Source organism: Chlorocebus sabaeus, chromosome 3 (genome assembly GCF_047675955.1).
Source record: "Chlorocebus sabaeus isolate Y175 chromosome 3, mChlSab1.0.hap1, whole genome shotgun sequence".
Classification (NCBI taxonomy): Eukaryota; Metazoa; Chordata; class Mammalia; order Primates; family Cercopithecidae; genus Chlorocebus; species Chlorocebus sabaeus.
Genome location: NC_132906.1, coordinates 71,884,189 through 71,905,113, shown reverse-complemented (window position 1 = coordinate 71,905,113; position 20,925 = coordinate 71,884,189).

Below are 20,925 nucleotides of genomic sequence, written 5' to 3'. Positions count from 1 at the left end.
GGTTTTCATTTTAAGGTATAAAAGTGAGTAATTAGTCATGACAACCTGGTATATGAAATATAATTATAAAATCATCCAGCAAGCAAGGCTTTTTCATGTTTGTATAGTGCTTTCCTAAATTAAAATATAATGGGACTTGGAACATAATTAAGATAACACAAGGAAACTTGCTCTCTCTCTCTCTCTCTCTCACACACACACACACACACGTAAAGAAAAAATACTACTTCGACATGAAGATTTCTTCATTTAGAAAATCACAGATTATAATTTTGTTTATTGAAGCATGATATATTTAAGAGAAAATATTATGTATAACATGCCTTCTGTGCTCATGGCAAAGTTGGAGATTAGGCAACCCAAAACACATTTCCCCGAGATATAAAAATGTGAATCATTTATTCAAATGATTTAATCAAACAAATTCAAATCATATTGTCTTTTGTTCTGAGAATGGACTAGTAGCAAGTATTATATGCATGCTTTAACATATATTACCTAATTAAGTTGTGGAATTCAATCGGAGCCAGGAATGCAAATAAGCATAACAGTAAAGTAAATAATTATACTCATTTATTCATCAAATATTTATTGGGCCCTGCAAGTTGCAAGGCATTGATTTGTATACTATAAGTGTATCATAGTTAGATTCAGAAATATTGAACACTGAAAAGTCACTGGAAAAGTGAGAGACATGAAGTGCTCCAGGAAAACAGATGAAATAAATATAACTAAGGATTGAACGAATGAAGAGAAGTCAGTCAGAAAACAAACAGGCACATCTGCATTAATGTGAGAGAAGGAGATTCTGCTTACTTAAGAATTTTTCTTTTTTCTTATAGAATAAGAGATACTGGTATATATAAGTGAGGATAATGCAGAAAAGAAAATAAAAAAGAAAATGGAAGTTAAGATACAGATGTAAAAAAAGCATAAAGTTTATGAAAGAAAATAATGTATGTTTCATGGTTTTTATTATTGACATAAGTTTTCTTATTTTCTTTTTTTTTTTTTTTTAGTTTTGGACTTTTCCAAAACTGCAAAAGACTAGCTGGAACAAAAAGGTAAAGGGTGAATAAAATCTTGCACGTAATTTACATATTGCACATATGCCATTTTTGCCATCCAGAAGGTATTCATTCTTCTTCTGGTTAAAAAGTATATAGTGAGGACTTCATGGGAATACAGCCTGTGCCGTACAACAAGGCCCCATACTTATAGGAGTCCCATGCTTGATTTAAGCATATCTAAAGACCATTAGATTTTCTTTTTAACAAAAGATCCTGTGCTCTCATTTTGCACTGGGCCCTGAAAATCTAGTAACTGTTTTTGATATTATACGTGGCATTCTTGGTGGAGCATAAGGCCTTCTCTCCTTTGAGTGGGCCCTGACAGCTTAGCTTGTTAGTATAATTGTGTTCTCCTTGAGCTAGAAATTCCTGGGAACACCAGGCTGTATCATGGCAGTGAAAATTCGGCCTAAGATGATTGACTGACTTTTTAAAAACTATTTAGTATTCTGAGCTTTCTCTTCTCCATTGAATGAGAAGTAAGGGACTGTGAGATCTGGAATTAATGCAGTTGTCTTGAGGTCACCGTAAAAAAAAGGCCTGTCTGAGAGGCAAGTCAGCATGCAGAGGAGAAGAGAGTGGAGCCACAGCTTGGACGGGTTCCTGAGGCATCATTTGATCTCTTAGAATGTCCTGCACTTGAAGCCTGACAAATTGCTGAACATTTTCAATTGAGACAATGAATTCTCTTTTAGCTCCAGTCAGGTTTAACGACATTATTCTGACCCTTGGAATAGAAAGAATCTCTATCAAAATACATTCAATGGAAGTATGAAGGGAAAACATTTCATTTGCATTTCATTTTTTAAAAAATATCTTACATAGAATTAGGTAAGTGGCCACTCAGATTGTAACTCAAATGAAAACCTTCATTCCAGTGATGAAAGTACAACGGAAAAAGAACTGCCGTGGTTGAAGAAGGGCTGTGTCCCTTTCACCACACTCAGCATCTTCTTGAGTGGTCTGAGAAAATGCACCTTGGGTGTGCAACTCCATAAAGCACAGTTTCAATAGTTCTTATGTGTCCATTCATTTTGTATCAAATCAATCTACTCACATTTTCTCTCTTTCTTTATCTAGATTTAGTAGTATAGTTTATATTATATTCTGAAAGAAATTAAGATAGTTTTTTCAGTTGTTTAATCATCTGTGTGCTTTCTCCCTTACAAATTGCATTTATTATATCCTTGTGAGGTTGACAGTGATTTATTAAGATACTATGTATAAGTATAGATCGTTACCAGTCTAGGCACCCATTTAATAACTGTCTTCACAAGACAATATAACATATTTATTGGTTAATGCCATGAAGAGGTAAAAGAAAAAGGTTCCACTACAATGGAGGAATAATATCCATCAATTTTTTTTTTCACAGAGGATATCTGTCATTCTTAAAACTCAGCTTTTTATTACTTCCAAGTCATGCTGGTATTTATCTTATTCTGTTTACATTTTTATTGGTATGACCAGTGTAACTAGGAAAATGTGAACACACGTAAGAATTTAACTTCAGGCTGTGAAACTGGAAGCAGAAATTCTGTGATGCAGGAGTCATAATTTTTCAAATGTCTTCCCATGTGTCATTAAATCTTAACATGTCATCGTGTGTAAGACAGACCATTATTAGAGGTAATACTAAGAAATGTTTTAAATGCAGCTTATTAAAAGTGAATCTCTTGTAAGACACATTAAATATAAAAACTATGCACAACAAAGTTAAGGAAATATCATAAATAATGGAAAATTATTTTCAAATAAATATTAACATTTCTACCAGAAATGCATCAGAGTACTAGATTCTATTTGTCTATCCCAATGGTAGAGGTTGTCGCACTTTAATTTTGGCCAATCTGTTCAGTGTATAATTGTGTTTCTTTGTAACTGTATTTACATTTTTCTTCGTACTGATGAATTAAGGCATACCTTCACATTTGTATTAGTCATTCCTGTTTCCTTTTCTGTGGAAACTGATACGTTATACATTTTCTTCAACACACTTTTATTGACATAGTTGTTCCCTTTTTGTTTTGTCAGAATTGTTAATGTATGTTAATTATTTGTATGTTTCAGTTACACATGTTATCATTATTGTTGCCCAGTTTGGGGCTGAACTGTTCAGCCTCTCTTTAAGAATATAAGTTCTGGCCGGGCGCAGTGGCTCACTCCTGTAATCCCAGCACTTTGGGAGGCCGAGGCGGGCAGATCACGAGGTCAGGAGATCGGAACCATCACGACTAACACAGTGAAACTCCGCCTGTACTAAAAATTCAAAAAATGAGCCAGGCGTGGTAGCGGGCGCCTGTAGTCCCAGCTACTCGGTAGGCTGAGGCAGGAGAATGGCGGGAACCCGGGAGGCGGAGCTTGCAGTGAGCCGAGATCGCGCCACCGCACTCCAGCCTGGGCGACAGAGCGAGACTCCGTCTCAAAAAAAAAAAAGAAAAAAAGAATGTAAGTTCTTCATGTTAACAAAGTCAAATGTATTCATCATTTCTTTGTGGTTTCACTTTTGGGTCCTATTTAAAAAATACTTTCCTGTCCCAAGGGCATAAAATATTCTCTTACATTTAAAAATGTGCTTTTTTCCTCTATTTTTTCCACTGTAACTAAATGTAAAATTGTATATCAAACTGTATTATTTTATAGCTTCACAGTTAATCCTGATATCTGTAGGGCAAGTTCCTCATGCTGATTATTTCACCAAATTTCCTTAAAAATTGATACATTTTATATTTCTCTCCAAAAATAACTTATTCCTTGTTTATAAAACTCATTTATACATGCCTTCAATATTTCTGGGTGTGCATCTATTGGAAATTCTATTTGTGTAACAATTTTGTATGTAATTTTTAAAATAAGCTACTTTATTGCTTCTATGTGGTAAATCAATGAATTTATGTAGTTGTGTCCATTAAATATGTTGAACTTTCCTATTAATTTTAATAATTTATAGATTCTCTCATTTCTGTATGTGGAAAACCTTATTTCACAAGAAGATGTATGGAAGAATTATTACATTTTAAATATTTAAAAACTATAAAAAAACCCCAGCTTCAAGTATTTATCTCAAATGGTTATATTAATATACCCCAACTATTCCTGTGATTTGTATATCATTCCTCTAATTGCACAAGAATCTGGGAAATTTATGATTCCCAGGAAAGAGAAGAAGGATATTAAGCCCCGGTCAATTTTAAGCAACACTTTATTTTCCCTAACCCACGTGGACCCTTGAAGTCTCCTGTTTTGCTATTAGTTGGTGCAAAAGTAATTGTGGTTTTTGCCATTTAAAAGTAATGGCAAAAGCCACAATAATTTTTGCACCAACCTAATACATACAGAGGTTAAGATACTGCCAAGCCCCAAAAGTTTTGGCACTAGAGCTCTGCCTCTATAGAAATATCACACAGCCTTTCCCTGTGGGCAATTTTTCCCTTTCCATATGCTGCAGGGAACACTGTGAATGATTCCAGCATTCTCGGACAATTTCCAAGTCTGTCAGAATCTACAGTCGCTCACCTTTGTTGTCCCTGAAGGCACTCTATTTTTCTATCCTTCATGGTATCCCCACTTCTGCCCATTATCCTAGCATAATCTTTTTGATGAATTTGTGTTTTATGGGCAAATGCAAAAGCCGCTGATTTCAAGTATTTTTCCCCTACAGAGAGGGTATTAAGTGGGAGAAGCATCTGAGATAAGATTTATTACTTTAAAATTAGATGGTTTGGCAGCACATCATTTCGTATCTTAATCTGTATCATCAAATGTGTAATGGAATTTGTTGATGGAGCTGCAGGCATACTGAGACAGGAGTTAGCCATAGAGGGGCCCAGATCTATGCTCAGGTTCACAGGTATGTAGACATCTGTACCAGTGTCTTATTGCTGCTATAGCAAATTACCACTAACTTAGTGGTTTAACATTTACTACCTTACATTTCTAGAGGTCAGAAGTCAAAAATCAGTCTCACGGAGCTAAAGTAAACTTGTGAGCAGAGCTAGTTCCTTCTAGAGGCTCTTTGGGGAGAATTCATTCTCTTGCTTTTTCAGGTTCTAGAAGTTGTCTGCATTCTCTGACTTATCACTTCTTCTTTCTAGTGTCACATCAACCTCTTGTTTTTGTTGTCACATCACATCTTTTACAACCAAGTCTGACCTCCTCCTATAAAGACGCCTGTGATTACATCAGGACCATTGAAACAATTCAGAAAAACCTCTTCATCAAGATCTTTAACCCCATTTCCAAGTTCCCTTTTTTCACATAATTTTCACTTGTTTCTGGAATTAGGCCAGAGACATTTTTGGAAGGTCATTATTCAGCTTAAAACATCTGACTGTTAAATATCACTATTTGCATGCCCCTTGGAAATTTGAATTAGACAAATTTAAGTACTTAATTTTAATTCTCTTATGGCTCCTCCTTCCATATATCTAAGTTAGTGGGAGCAACTTGCTCAAGTAAATGCCTAATAATCATGCTATATATATATTTTTAATCCTCACATCCAATTAGATTCTAAATTGTTTCTTATTTTCCTCCTAAATAATTACTGAATTCACCTATTATTTTAATTCTCCCTGAGTTTTATTCCTAATGTTTTCTTGTCTTACATATTAACCATAATAGTTTTAGCAGTCTTCCTGCCATCACACTTACCCTTTTACAGTTACTCAATACTACAGCCATCAGTGTAATTTTTATAAAACATAATCTGATAACAGAAAATCTAACCATCTGAAGTTGAACCATGCAATAGTTTTCTGTTTTCTGTAGGGTAAAACCTGCAATAGATTGGCAAGGCCCTGCCTAGACTGCACAGGCTATAATCATATTTACTAGAGTGATAGTGTGATTAAATTTTGGGTTCCCTACTGGACTGGATTCTCCACAACACAGAAAGCATGCCTCTTTTGCTCCCTATTGAATTTCCAGGGGCTGGCACAGTACATGATAAATACATGCTCAATTTGTTGGATACAATATTGAGGCCTTTTAGAATCTAGTCTTTGTCTTTCAAGCTTTTCCTTTCCAATTAACACACATATACACACAAAAACCCCAAAATCGTGTACAATACTGAATTATTGTTCTTCTGCAACTAGTTTGTGCATTTGCTGTCCAGACAATTCTACAATGTTTGCCTGTAGCTTTTTCTCTTTCTAAATGAATGGAAAATTGTATTTGAACTTACATACTCGAAATTAAATGTTAGACGACTCTGTGTGTATGTAGGTCTATAATATTTAAGAAGGCGTGGCCAAGAGGACAAAATATCTGAAAGTCATCTAAATTAAAATGGAATCACTTGCAGGAAAAAAAAAATTTTTTAAATCTGACAGAGAGAGCCAGAGAAGTCCATGTATAGTCCCATTGTAATGCCCTATTCCAGAATAAATACCATTTCCTTTTAGAGAGCCTCTCTCTGTCTTTTAGGTTGACAAATAGTTTACAGAAAATTAAGATTTGGGCTTTTGTACTTGTATTAGATTTCCATGCTGCCATAAAAATTCACGAATGTAGTAGCTTAAAATAGCACAAATTTATTATCTCATTTTTCTGCAGTCCAGAAGTCCAGGATGACTCAACTGATGTCTTTACTTTAGATTTCACAAAGCCAGGATCTAAGTGGCTTTGTGAAGCCACCGAAGGCTCTGAAGATAGTCTGTCCCTAGCCTCTTTCAGTTTGTTGACTAAATTCAATTATTTGCAGCTACAGGACTGAAGTTCCTGCTTCTAGTTGGGACCGGTCCTTGTTCACAGAGGCTACCTTGCTCTTTTTCTTAAGCTCTCCACATGGTCCCCTGTACCAGCAACAGTGCTTTCCTTTCCGTATTATATCTCCTGACTCTTCTTCTTCAGTTACAGCATTAACTGACTCTTCCAGTTTTCTTTTCTTCTTTTTCAAATTAAAATTGAATGTTTAAATTGGCAAATGATTGTACATATTCATGGGGTACACTGTAATGTTTTGATGTCTATAATGTATAGTGATCAGATCAGGGTAATGAGCATATCCATCATCTCAAATATTTATCTTTTTTGTGTGTGTGTTAGGAACATTCAATATTCTTCTTGCTATTTGAATCTATATAATGCATTATTGTTAACTGTTTGTAAAGGCACTTGTGATTACAGTGAGTCCATTCAGATAATATGCAATAATCTTCCTAATTTATTGTAAGCTGATTAATATCCTCATTCATTCATCTTCAAAGCCACTTCACAAGAGTGCCTAGACTAGTGTTTAATTGAATAAAAAATAACAATTAGTGATTGATTAAAAACAATCTGTAAAGAGGGAAGGAGGAAAATTAGAATTCTGTTTTCCCTGATACTGGCAAGGAAGGAAGAATTTCTAACCTTAGGTATAACAGAATGGCATCAAGAGGTCTTCGAAGCATTTAGGATACTGTCTATAAAAATGAGGCAGGGACTAGAGGTTGTATTAAAAAAATGAGAGTTTTGTTAGGTATTGGAAAATTTACATTTTTCCTTCTGTGTTTCTTATGTTTTAAGTTAGTTTATTTTTCTTTCTCTTTTTTATCTCCTCTTGGAAATTAATAGGAAACTAGTTTAAATTAAAATTGCCTTTGTGTTATATTTATGAACTGATAAAATTCAGAAAAGTTGAAGACACAGCATCCTAGTCCAATGCAGGCTTGAGCAAAAAAGGAAGCCAGGTGGAAGCAGTAAGTGTTGGGAGCTAGTGAGGAGGGAAAGCAGATTGTGTGCCTGAGGCCTGCAGGAACAAAGTGAAAGATTAACTGGAAGACTGGTCATGGAAAATTATTCAAAAATAGCAATAATACTTTTTTTTTTAAGATTTAATTACCTCAAGACAAAATCTTAAGGTTTTGATATTGGTTCCTTAATATATGTCTATCTTCTGGTTTGTTTCTTCCCTAAGTCTACTGTACAGATGACCCGTAGAAATGGGTAGTCTGTTTGATTTTTGTAAAGATTAACAGGTTAAGATAGCAATATAAGGAGTAATATTCTTTTAAAAATATACTCTGAAATTAGGTATTCATATGTGGAGCGAATAAAAGCACACTTTTCTTTTTACATTACTTTGACATTTCTAAATTTTTATAATTAATATTTATTATAACAAATATTGAGTGATAAAACATTTAATATCTAAATAACTGCTAAAAGGCATTTATTATTTTTGCATTACTAATAGCAACAATTATTATTTTTTCTCTTTCTCCTTCATTATACTTTTTTTTATTCAACATAAAGTGTAACTGGAGTGTCTGCAGTTTGCCATATGCTTCAAAATAAAATTGAATAAAGTCCTAGACAAGATCAGTCTGTTGTAAAAATACAGGCAAAAAAAAAATCATATTAAATGAGTATAGGAAATGTTATAAATGGGAAAGCTTCTAAAAGTCAGCATAAATAGATATGGAGTTCATTAGAATGTGAACTAGCCACCCAGTTGTTGGATTGGCTTGTGGAGAAGGTTCATTTTATAGATCACTTCTTGAAAGGTGATGTAATCTATGTATATTGAGGTTGAATTCTGACACATTCTATTTGGGAAGATCCATTCTGATATCATATAATTTGTTCCTGTAATAATAACTGATTAGGATCATCCCATTGTTCAAAGATAGCTAGTTTTGGTGTTTAGTTCATTTTTGTTCTCCTGATGGAATTGAAAAGCTTAAATCAGCTTTACCATCATACTTCTCATCTCTATTAGACCGATACCTCATTTGTCCAAGTAAATTCTATAAATAAATGCATTTTAATTGCTATGCAAACATGAATTCACATAAAAGGAGTCATAGTCACTACTTACCATGACACACCAGCATGCAGAGTCAAAACTAAAATAATGTCTACCTGCATACGACTTCCCTGGTCCTCTTGCCTCTTATAATCGTATTCCAACTCCACACCCTTCCATTAGAGAAATTCTGGAGTAGCTGCTGCTGTTATATAGAAGACTGAATAATATTCCCAGGCATAGGTGAAGTGTCCTTAAATGTATTATATTTGAGACACCACAGTTGGCTGTTATGCTGATATGCATAATGTTAAACTGTTAAATTCCACATATATTTTTTGCTCTTTTCTTAAACAGGTGTGGGGGGAAATGCAGTAAAATGGTACAAAAAATAATGCTTTTACAAAAATCAAAAACTAGTTATGGGCTGTGGCAATGAATAAACATGATACAGCTTTGGTAATTTTCCAACTACTTGTAAGGCACAAAATAGTTTAGCAACGCATATCAGAATATGATATGTTTGCATGCATGTGTATATGTATTTATTTCTGCTTGTAGTAATTTCTATACTCATGATATTTTTTAATCATCATTGGGTTATATCTAATTTCACATGACAAAAGTATATCCTAACATCATTAATTCTGTGCAACAGTTTGAAAATACTCCTTCAAATTGTATATCAAAAAATAACAGCTAAAACATAAAAATGACTACAATTTAACACAAAATGAAGATTATAGAAAATATTTACATAGTATTTTGCAAGAACAATATGATAAATATATACTATCATAAAATATATTGACTATTTTACCTTCCTTTTTCATGCACGATAAAATTTGCCTCATCAGTCATACAATGTCAAAGACTATCTTAGAAAATTTCTCACTTGGAGAAAAAAATTATAAAATATAATGATAAGTTTCAACCTTTAACTGATTTTGAAACATGCATTTCTTTTCAAAATTATAAAATTTGACCAATTGTTTATAGTAAGATTCTTTTTTTTTTTTTTTTTTTCGAGACAGAGTCTCGCTCTATCGCCCAGGCTGGAGTGCAGTGGCCGCATCTCAGCTCACTGCAAGCTCCGCCTCCCGGGTTCACGCCATTCTCCTGACTCAGCCTCCCGAGTAGCTGGGACTACAGGCGCCTGCCACCTCGCCCGGCTAGGTTTTTGTATTTTTTAATAGAGACGGGGTTTCACCGTGTTAGCCAGGATGGTCTCCATCTCCTAACCTCGTGATCCGCCCGTCTCGGCCTCCCAAAGTGCTGGGATTACAGGCTTGAGCCACCGTGCCCGGCCTATAGTAAGATTCTTGAATAAAGAAGTTCCAAGTGATGTTTCTTTATGAATACTAAAATTAAACCCTTTATAATTCATGATGCAAATTCTAGAATTTAAATGACATAGTCACTATGTCAAATAAATGTTCTACCATAAATTAAAGGGATTTTATCATTAAAAGACAGAATAAAAACATACTTCATGATAAACTTCACTCAAACCAGCATCAATTCATATGAAATAAGTGTAGTTATTTTCTTAGGTAGATATACATAAAGAAGTAAATTTGTGATATACTTTTGAATTTGATGACAGTAGGAGGAAAGAGTGGTATTTTTTTTTCTTTGAACTAGCTCACACCTGTTTATTCAGATGACTAACTGTAAAATAGTACATATTCAGAGTTGCAGAATTGTTGCTTAGACTATCAGATTCTACAACTAAAAAATACTAATTGAGCTCTTCTGGAATAAGTTAAACGATTTTTTTTTTCTTTTTATCAAATATAGAAAAGAAGTATGACAGAGAACGGATATTTAGATTGTAAAGGATAAATTCAAGAACCTAAACCTCAAACAGAATTTTTGCAAAATGTGGAGTGACCTGAAAAAAAATTACATAAATTTCCTTCTTTTTCTAGGTATGAACCTGTGATCTAAGGCATTTTACACTCATACGGAGGGCAGAGCAGCCCTAGTCTATGTGTTTCTGTAGGGTACTGAGAAATATGCACTGCCTTTCTATACGGGGCTATTATAACATCAGCAATTATGATGTTTTGGGAGGGGTGGGAAGAAAGTTCCACGTCTAACTCGACTCTTACATACTCCCATGAGCAGCTGCTAGATATTGTTAGGACTATTTATAAACACTTGGAGCAACACTGTCTATTCCAGAAGTCTAGAAATAACTGAAAGACTCACAAATTTTACAGCAAGATAGAAGCCATGTCACACTTTTCCTGCTAATAACTTTAATACTATGAATTGTTGGAGAGCTTGGAGGATACCAGATGAAAAATTCTGAGAAAATAAATTATTATAAGTAACATTGCTAACATTTTCAACACTTTGTTTCTCTGAACCAGAAGGTGGAATTCAGGCTGGCCTCACATGCCAGCAAGAACTCTAGGCTCAATAAAAGTTCTCAAGATTTTCTGACTCTCTAGAGCAGAATCCTTTTTGGCTGCATAGATGAAATCTAAGGGTACACCTCTAGAGTGCTGCTTTCCACAGCAGAAGTTAAGCAGGCAAGGTTCCAGAAATATTTTAAGATTTTACTGTGTATGTGAAGACACATACTTTTATTTTTAATTCAAATCAGAAGTATAAAAAAGAATGTATGCTATTTGTCCAGTAAGGAAACAAAGCAGTCCAGAAATTTCAGGTAGGAGAGGATGTAATACAGGGTGCTTACAAAATAGATGGGAAGATTGAAAAACAGGCTCTATTTTGTCTCCAAGAATATTACAGTAGTGATTCAACAATGGGCAATACTACATCTCAATCCAATTACATTAGGGCTAAACCAGAAGCAAAAAAGAAAAAAAAAAAAAAGATATATATATATATATATAGCTTTTGACATGGCTACCTCTCACACCCGGAAGAAAACAATGGAGAGTAGTAGACTGTCCAGGAATGGCTCCTATTTCCATCCTCTTGCTTGGCAGCACCCTGCCTGCTAGCAGTCAAGTACTGTAGTATAATAATCTGTGACTCATTTTTGCTTCTGTCACAGGATATTTCGAGTGTCATTTCACCAGCCAGACACCGCTGTGCCCTGTGGCGCCTTTATCTGAGATTTGTTTGAGCCCAATGGGCTCCTTCTGCACATTCAGCCCAGCAGGCTGCGCTCAGCCCACCCTACCGGCCCAGATCCCATGCCTATCAAGGGTAAGCCATGCGTGGAACTGTGGGGAAAAGAAGGAGAGATCAGATTGTTCCTGTGTCTATATAGAAAGAAGCAAACATAAGAGACTCCATTTTGTTCTGTGTTTGAGATGCTGTTAATCTGTGACCCTACCCTCAACCTTGTCCTTGCAAGAGACATGTGCTGTGGTGACTCAAGGTTTAACGGATTTTGGGCTGTGCAGGGTGTGCTTTGTTAAACAAGTGCCTGAAGGCAGTATGCTTGTGAAAAGTCATCACCATTCTCTTAATCTCAAGTACCCAGGGACACGTACACTGCCAAAGCTCGCAGAGACCTCTGCCTAGGAAAGTTAGGTATTGTCCAAGGTTTCTCCCCGTGTGACAGTCTGAAATATGGTCTCATGGGAAGGGAAAGACCTGATCGTCCCCCAGCCTGACACCCGTGAAGGGTCTGTGCTGAGGAGGACTAGTATAAGAGGAAAGAAGGCCTCTTGGCAGTTGAGATAGAGAAAAGCATGTGTCTCCTGCCTGTCCCTGGGCAACGGAACATCTTGGTGTAAAACCCGATTGTATGTTCTGTTTACTGAGAAAGGAGAAAACCCCCTTAGGACTGAAGGTGGGACGTGCTAGCGGCAATGCTGCTCTTTATGCACTAAAAAGATTTATGGAGACGTTTGCATATGCATATCAAGGCACAGCACTTTTCCTTAAACTTATTCATGTCACAGAGATCTTTATTCATATACTGCTGACCTTCTCCCTACTATGATCCTATTATCCTGCCACTTCCCTTTTTCTAAGATGGTAAAGATAAAGATCAATAAATACTGAGGGAACTCAGAGACCGGTGCCGGTGTGGGTCCCCTGTATGCTGAGCGCCGGTCCCCTGGGTCCACTTTTTCTTTCTCTATACTTTGTCTGTGTGTCTCATTTCTTTTCTCAAGTCTCTCCTTCCACCTAACGAGAAACACCCACAGGTGTGGAGGGGCAGGCCACCCTTTCAGGAGCAAGAGTGTAGGGATGCCCGGTACAGAGCTGCGGCTGGGTGGCTGCAGCCACACCTGGGAGGGGCGGGCTCCCACCCCACCAACGCATAAGGGAGCAGGGCTCCTACCTGTTCCTGGCTCCTGGCGGCTCTGTGGAGTGCGTAGCCCCCCGCCGTGCCTTCCCCACTGCAGCGGGCACCTTAACAATGGCCACTCCAGACAGGTGGCCTCTGACATCACTTCCAAGTCTCAAAAATGTGCATGATATGTTTTAAGTGAAGTTTCTGGATTCAAGAGAGTTTGAGCTATAGTGGTCTCTTCCAGTAGGTAGTAGTCTCTAATCTTCCAGCATTCTCAATGAAATGAGATAGAATGTGAAATTGGATGGAGTCCATGCAGAAAACCCAGCACATAGATTATATTCCTCAGTAACCATTAATGTACACAAATAATATGAGAAATGTGAAGAAAAAAAATGTTGAAACGTTTCTTTTAGCAATGAAAATTTGTCCCCCCAAATTAAAAGAAAACTCTAAATTATTTCTATGTTGGCAATATTTCAAAATCATATCATCAGGCGTTGTCAACATCCTAATATAATGTATTACAGATCTGTAGAGATTATTTCAATTTTTAGAAACATTCAATTTTTTATTATTTCTGGATGTCTGCATTATTAAATACAGGCCACTATAATAATTCAATCATTTATAATTTGGTGTTTATTACTAAACTATCTGAGCCTCATTATACTCTTCGATGAAACACAGATGATAAAAAAATGGAATGTTCAGCTTAAACAAAATGATGCATTGCATAGCTTAGGAAATGACTTGTGTATCATAAACATTCAAATATTATTAGCTATAATATTGATAAATCGGTCATGACTGTGATTGATTATGTAGAAATTATATGGCAGACTCCCTCTGGAATGCTGCCAGAGTTTGTGCATGCAGAAAAGAGTTTTCTTGTTATTTTTGTGTATGAACAATATCTTGATTTGGTGAAAGTGTACTAATTACTGTTTTTTTCTCTAACTCTAAAGATACTACTAGTTTCACAGAGTTTTTTTTTTTTATTTGTTTGAATGCATGTACAGTTTTCTTAATGCTGGAAATTCAAAAATGCCAGTAGGCTATGTGTAGTTGTTAGATTTCTTTCTTTTATTTTTTTTTGGGGGGGGGAAAAAAAACCACTTTAATTTTTAAGACAACTGCAAGCACCTGAAACAATGGATTGTTGTTACAACAACACTTGTTACCTTTTCACAATCTAGTTATCGCAAAGGCATATGGTTAGATGTTAATGGACAATGTCAAAAATGAGGCACCTTAATGAACGTAAAGTTTAAAATAAAAAGACTTTCAATCCACTGACTTCTAAAAGAGGCTAAATATACCTCCATATGTTACATTCTAAAATTGTATTGCCTTCTATGGTTTGTGTTCTGGCGTCTACAATTAATTTTAGGGAAATGCATAAACAAAACTCTGTGCAACCTGCAAAGGGAAAATCATTTTTTCAACTTCATTTCATGGAAAGACAATGAAAAAACTAGTATGGTATACACAATTTACAGTGCAGGGGGCAGAATACTCCCCACAGCTCAAAGATAACAGATTTCTTTCTTTAATGTGGTAAAGTGATAGAGAAACCTTCCTCACCCCACTGCCTTTCAAAACAACTCTGTCTTGTGTTTGTTACCATTATTTTCTTCTTTGTATGTGATTAATTCTCCCGTTCTATTTTCATCTTTGTATATTCCCATTTTAAACCTTTATTTAAATCCATGTCTATTTCACTATATTTATTATCTAATCATTTTTGTATTTTTTTATAATTTATATATTTTTTTCTTTGTGTTTTGTGATACTTTAAATGCATTTTTTCTTTTGAAATTGTTTTCCATTTGAAGGAAACTTACAAACACTATATAGAGTTTCTTCACAGCATGCATCAACTTTTCTATCTTGTTAAGATTTGATACTACTGTGACACATTTGAAATAACTAATAAATTAATCTTGATGCACTATTATTAGCTAATGTCCATATGTTATACAGATATCCTTAGTTTTTAACTTAGTATCTTTTTCTCTGTTCTAAGACCCATTCCAGGATGAAACATTATCTTTAATAATTGCATCTCCTTAGTGTCCTTTTGATTGTGACAATTTCTCAGATTTTCCTAGTTCTGGAAGACTTTGACAGTTTTAAGGAATACTAGTCAGATGTTTTATACACAACCTCTCAATTGAGGTTTTACTGATGTCCTTCTAGACTAGAAGGACTCCAGTCCTGCTAGACTGGAGTTGAAGGCTTTCAAGACGAAGAAATACACAGAGTTAAATAAACTTTCTCATTACCTTACTGACAAGGCTACATACTATCATGTGACTTATGACTGTTGATGTTGACTAAGATAGTATTTGTCAGGATCTTTACTGCAGTTATTCATTTTCCACCCTTTCCAAACTATATTATTGTGGAGAAACTCACCATGTGCAGCATACACATAACGAGTGAAGAGTTACATTCCACCTTCTTTAGGTAGAAATAGCTACACAAATTATTTCAAATACTTCTGATTGGGTGTTTTCTCTAGTCTCCCTTATTTACTAACGTATTCAATAATTTCTACCATAATGGAGTCATAAATATTGCTTTTATATATAATTCAATATTTATTCATTATGTTGCTGAAATTCTTCCAGCTTTGTCCAATGGGAGGTTTCTTAATTGGATCCTGTGTCCCTTTGACGTATCTCTACCATGGTGCATTTTGACCACATCCTTACCCTCTGGCACATAGGATACTCCAGGCTCACCTTATATATTCCCTAGCCCAATCATGGAATCTGCTTTTTGCCAAGGATACCTGTGTTTTTTAATGGGGTGATAGTTTTTTTAAAAACAAGATCGGCTTATTACTATTGAGGTATCATTGCTTCCAGACCTTCTCAGCAAATACAGCTTGAAAGTGTGTGTGTGTGTGTGTGTATACGTGCATGTGTGTGTGTGTTTAACGTGGTATCACATGGTTGATGCTAGCCTCCCTGACTCTGTCTGTAACCTTTCACTCCAACAGTGAGACATCTAGCCCCCAGGAGTCAGCTTCTGCCATTCACTTACTTACTTGTTCAGGTCCAGTATTCAATTATAGTGGCTTCAGGGTTGTTAACTTAATCTCATGAATAACAACATTGCCAAACAAACTCTGCTTGTTTACTGATTCTTTTGTGTTTACTCTTATAATGTCCACTCCTTTTCAAAAGAATGTAGGCCAAAACATTTTCCCTATCCCTTCCATGAAATTGTCTCACATATTATAATTAAGTTCTTTTCTGACAGTCTGAATTCCATCCAAGGATCCCCCAACTTCATAATTTATTTCTTAAAATGTTTCACACATTAAAGTTAACCTTTGTTTTCCTATTATTCTGTGGGCTTTGACAAATGTATAGTGTCATATATCTACTAATATATGCCATACAGAATAGATTCACAGACTAAAAATATTCTCTCTGTTTCACCTATTTATATAGTTACAGCTATCTAGAGTGGTGCTTGGGGAAAATTCAAATCCACTTTGAACTTTTCAGTGGCCATTAAGCTGCTGGTTTTCAGAGTCTCCTGTTTATTGTGCTACCTGTTGATTTTCAAAGCTCCCAAGAAACTGGGATAGTATAAAAGGAATAATGTAAGTTAAAATGCCAAGAAGCTTGTGTTTTACTTTGAATAAATGCTCCTCAGAATTTTGTAAGCCTTTTACCAATTTAAAGAGTATGGAAAAAGTTTATCTTGACTATTTTTTTCAGTGTTCTTATGACATAAATGGAGGATCAAATTATTTAAGATACATACCAAATCATCCAAGAAGTAATTCCCTTCCAGCACTCTTTAGATAGAAACTTGTTGTTTCACATGATTTCTAATAAATAATGAAACATTGAGTAGCATCATATTTTTACACAAACATAAGCATGCCAATAAATAAGTTATGTGAGATGGAATATTGCCTCAAAACAATTGCATATTGTTCTGCCATAACTAGAACATTGTTTATTAAAAGTTGTGGGACATAACTTTATTAAAAACCAAGGAACACCTGTATTTAGAATGCCAAAAGGAGAAAGAAGAGGAAGAAAAAAAACAGGTGAAATATTTGAAGCAATAAAATTACTGAGAATTTTCCACAATTAATGCCAGATATCAAACGACAGATTCAGTGAGCTCCGAGAACACCATGCTAGATAAATGCTGGAAAACTACAAATAGACATATCAATTTGATATTACAAAAAATGAAAGATGAAGCAAAAATTCCGAAAGAAGCTACAGGAGAAAAAATTACCTATAGAGGAGCAAAAATAAAAATTAAATACAAAAACATTGCAAGAAAGATGACAGTGAAGTGAAATATTTAATGTATTGAGAAACAGAGAACAACAATGACAAAAAACCACCAATCTAGAATTCAGTACTTTATGAAATTATTCTTCAAAACTGAAGGGGAAATGAAGACTTCTAAGATGAATAAAAATTGAAAGTATTTATTTCAGACCTGTAATCCAAGCACATTGGGAGGCCGAGGTGGCAGATCATGAGGTCAGGAGATCGAGACCATCCTGGCCAACATGGTGAAACCTCGGCGCTACTAAATATACAAAAATTAGCTGGGCATGGTGGTGTGCGCCTGTAGTCCCAGCTACTTGGGAGGCTGAGACAGGAAAATTGCTTGAACCCAAGAGATGGAGGTTGCAGTGGGCCGATATCATGCCACTGCACTGCAGCCTGGCAATAAAGAGAGACTCCATCTCAAAAAAAAAAAAAAAAAAAAGAATGAAAGTATTTATTACCAGTTGATCTGTCTTGCAAGCAGTGTTAAAAGAAAGTACTTAGAGAGAAGGAAAAAAAAATGTGTCAGAAATTGAGATCTACGTTTTAAAAAGAGCAGTTGAGAAGGAATGATTAAATATAAAATAAAAGTTTTTGTTGTCCTTATTCTTAATTGATCTAACAGATAGTTTTCTAAAAAAAATAGAAAGAATGTGTTTCATTATGTATGCATATATACACATTTATATGCTCGGTGTTCTCAATGCATTCAAATATATATGCATATATAGTTTAATCTTATGAAACATCAGTCTGAACAAGACAGGTCAATTTATATGCATATTTTCTTTCACTTCTGCCACCCATAAAACAGTAATACCACTCTCTTCTCTTCCTCTTCTCCCTAAGCCTCATCAGTGTGAACACAATGAGGATGAAGACCTTTATGATGATCCACCTCCATTTAATGAATAGTAAATATATTTTATCCTTCTTATACATTTCTTAATAACATTTCCTTTGGTCTACCTTAATTTGTTGTAAGAATACAACATACAATACACAAAACACACAAAATACATGCTAATTCATGTTTTTTTGTTTTTGGCAAGGATTCCAATCAACAGTAGGCTATTTGTAGTTAAATTTTAACCGTCAAAAGTTATTTACAAATATTCTACCGTATGGGGGGGTCAGTGTCACTCAAACCCTATTGTTCATGAATCAACTATATATGCCTACATACATGTTTTAAAATATATGGCATTATATATATGCATATAACTGAAGTTCTCTGAGCTTCCTGGAGTTTTGTCTCAGCAATGACGTTATGTGAGTGTGTGTGTGTGTGTGTGTCTGAGTGTGTTTGTGCTTTTGTATAGGTGAAATAAATATCAACAATGATACAGGTGACAGAAGAGAGAAATTATAAATGTTTGGTTATTTTGTTACTTTGTTATTTGTGTGACTGGCCGTACCTGTGAAGTGATACAGTGTTACCTGAGAGTGGGTTGAATTAGTTATAGATGTATATTAAAAATTCTAGGTCAACCACCAAAAAATTGACTAGGAAATGAGTACAATTAACATATTTAAAAAGAAGAGAAAATGGAATGTTATAAAATGGTCACTTAAAAGCACAAAAGGTAGACAAAGAGTAGAAGACCAGAAAGGAACAAAGAAAAATAAAAACAAATAGAAAACAGTAAAAAAAATTGTTAGATATTATTCCACCTATATCCTTAAATATCAATGGTCTAAATGCACTACTTAAAAGATACATATTTTTAAGACTGGATCAAAAAAAAAAAAACAAGATTCAATTACTCTAGGTTGTCTACAGAAAACACTTTAAAGATAAAGACACCAATAGGTTAAAAATAAATGAATGGAGAAATATATGCCATGCTAAGAGTAAGCAAAAGAAAGTAAGATTAGCAATAATAACTTCAGGCAGAGTAATTTCAAAGCAAGGAATGTTGTCAGACATAAAGTAGGCCAAAATAATATTAAAGGAGTCAATTCTTCCTGAGCACATAACAATCCTTAAGGTGTATGTGCCTAACAATAGACCATCAAAATATATAGGGCAAAAAGTGATTAGAACACCAGAAAAAATAGATGAATCCAGTATTATAATTAGAGAATTTAATATCTTTCTATCTTTGAACAGATCCAGCAGGAAATAAGTCTCTAAAAACATACTTCAAAACAACAACACAATCAATCAAATTGATATAATCGACATATATAAACATTTTAGGCAACAACAGCATAACATACATCCTTCTCAAGCTCACATGAAACATTTACCAAGATAAACCATATTCCAGGCCATTAGAAAACCTTAATAAATTTTTTAAAAATAGAAATCTTACAATTTTTGCCCTCAGTTCACGATGCAATTGAACTAAAAATTAAAACAGAAAAACAGCTGGAAAATCACAAAATATGTAGAGATTAAATAACGTACTTCTAAATAACACATAAGTCAAGGCAGAAATCTCAAGAGAATATCCAGCTTTATAGAAAGAAAAAAATTAATAGCATGGTGAAAACTGGAAGTATACATGGAATAAATTAAATCTTAAAACATCTTAAATCACAGTCATATCTTAATATTTGCGGGGAGTGGGGATTGGTTTCAGGGCACCTTTCTACCAAGATCTATGGATACTCAAGTCCTTTACAGAAATTGTCGTGGTATTTGTATCTAGCTTATTCACATCCTCTCATGTACTTTAAATCATCTTTAGAATACTTATAATACTTAATACAATGTAAATCCTACATAGATAATTGTTATCCAGTACTTCTTATTTGTATTTTTAAATTTTTTTTCAAATACTTTTCATCCGTGGTTGGTTGAATTCGCATATGCAAAACCTGAGGTTACAGAGAGTCAACTATATAAATTTTCAATGGAAAATGGAAAAATATTTTCCATTGAAATTATACTTTACTATAATAAGTATAATTATGGAACACAAATCAGCCCAGGAACATCTATTCTATGTTAAATTAGGCAGACAGAGAGCAATCCTTGAAATTTAATAGCAAACATTGGTAATCAAATAAGAACTTCTGAAATATTTGAGGGTTTCTGAGTCCTTTGCTTTTCTCAAGTAGTTCTAAAGATTTCCCCACAAATATTCAATCAATTTTCTCAGATTCACCTACACACTTAAAAGATAAATTGCTAATATGAATAATGTATGACTATGTATATTTACAATAGGAAATGAACACAATAAATTCCTCTTGCAAAACAGAAACGAGTCAGCCTTCTTCTACCTCAAATCTCAAGACATATTGTAAAAATCATATATCAATTTTTTGTGGGTGTTATTTCTCCTACAAAAAAATCCTGTAATTCACAGAACTGACATTGTTTAACTTCCCATTCACCTTATTAGCTTTTATTATTTTTTATGTGGTTTTAGACCTCAGATGCAGACAATCATAGGCAGTATATGGCATGTTAACATTGGTCTGCACAAACTCCTAACATTTCATTTATCCACATGTACTCTACTTTATTCCTATTCACTGCTTCCATTTCTCTATTGCACCATAAGAAATTATCTTAATGTATTTGATGGAAATCTTTTTACTTGTGTGCATTACTGTAAA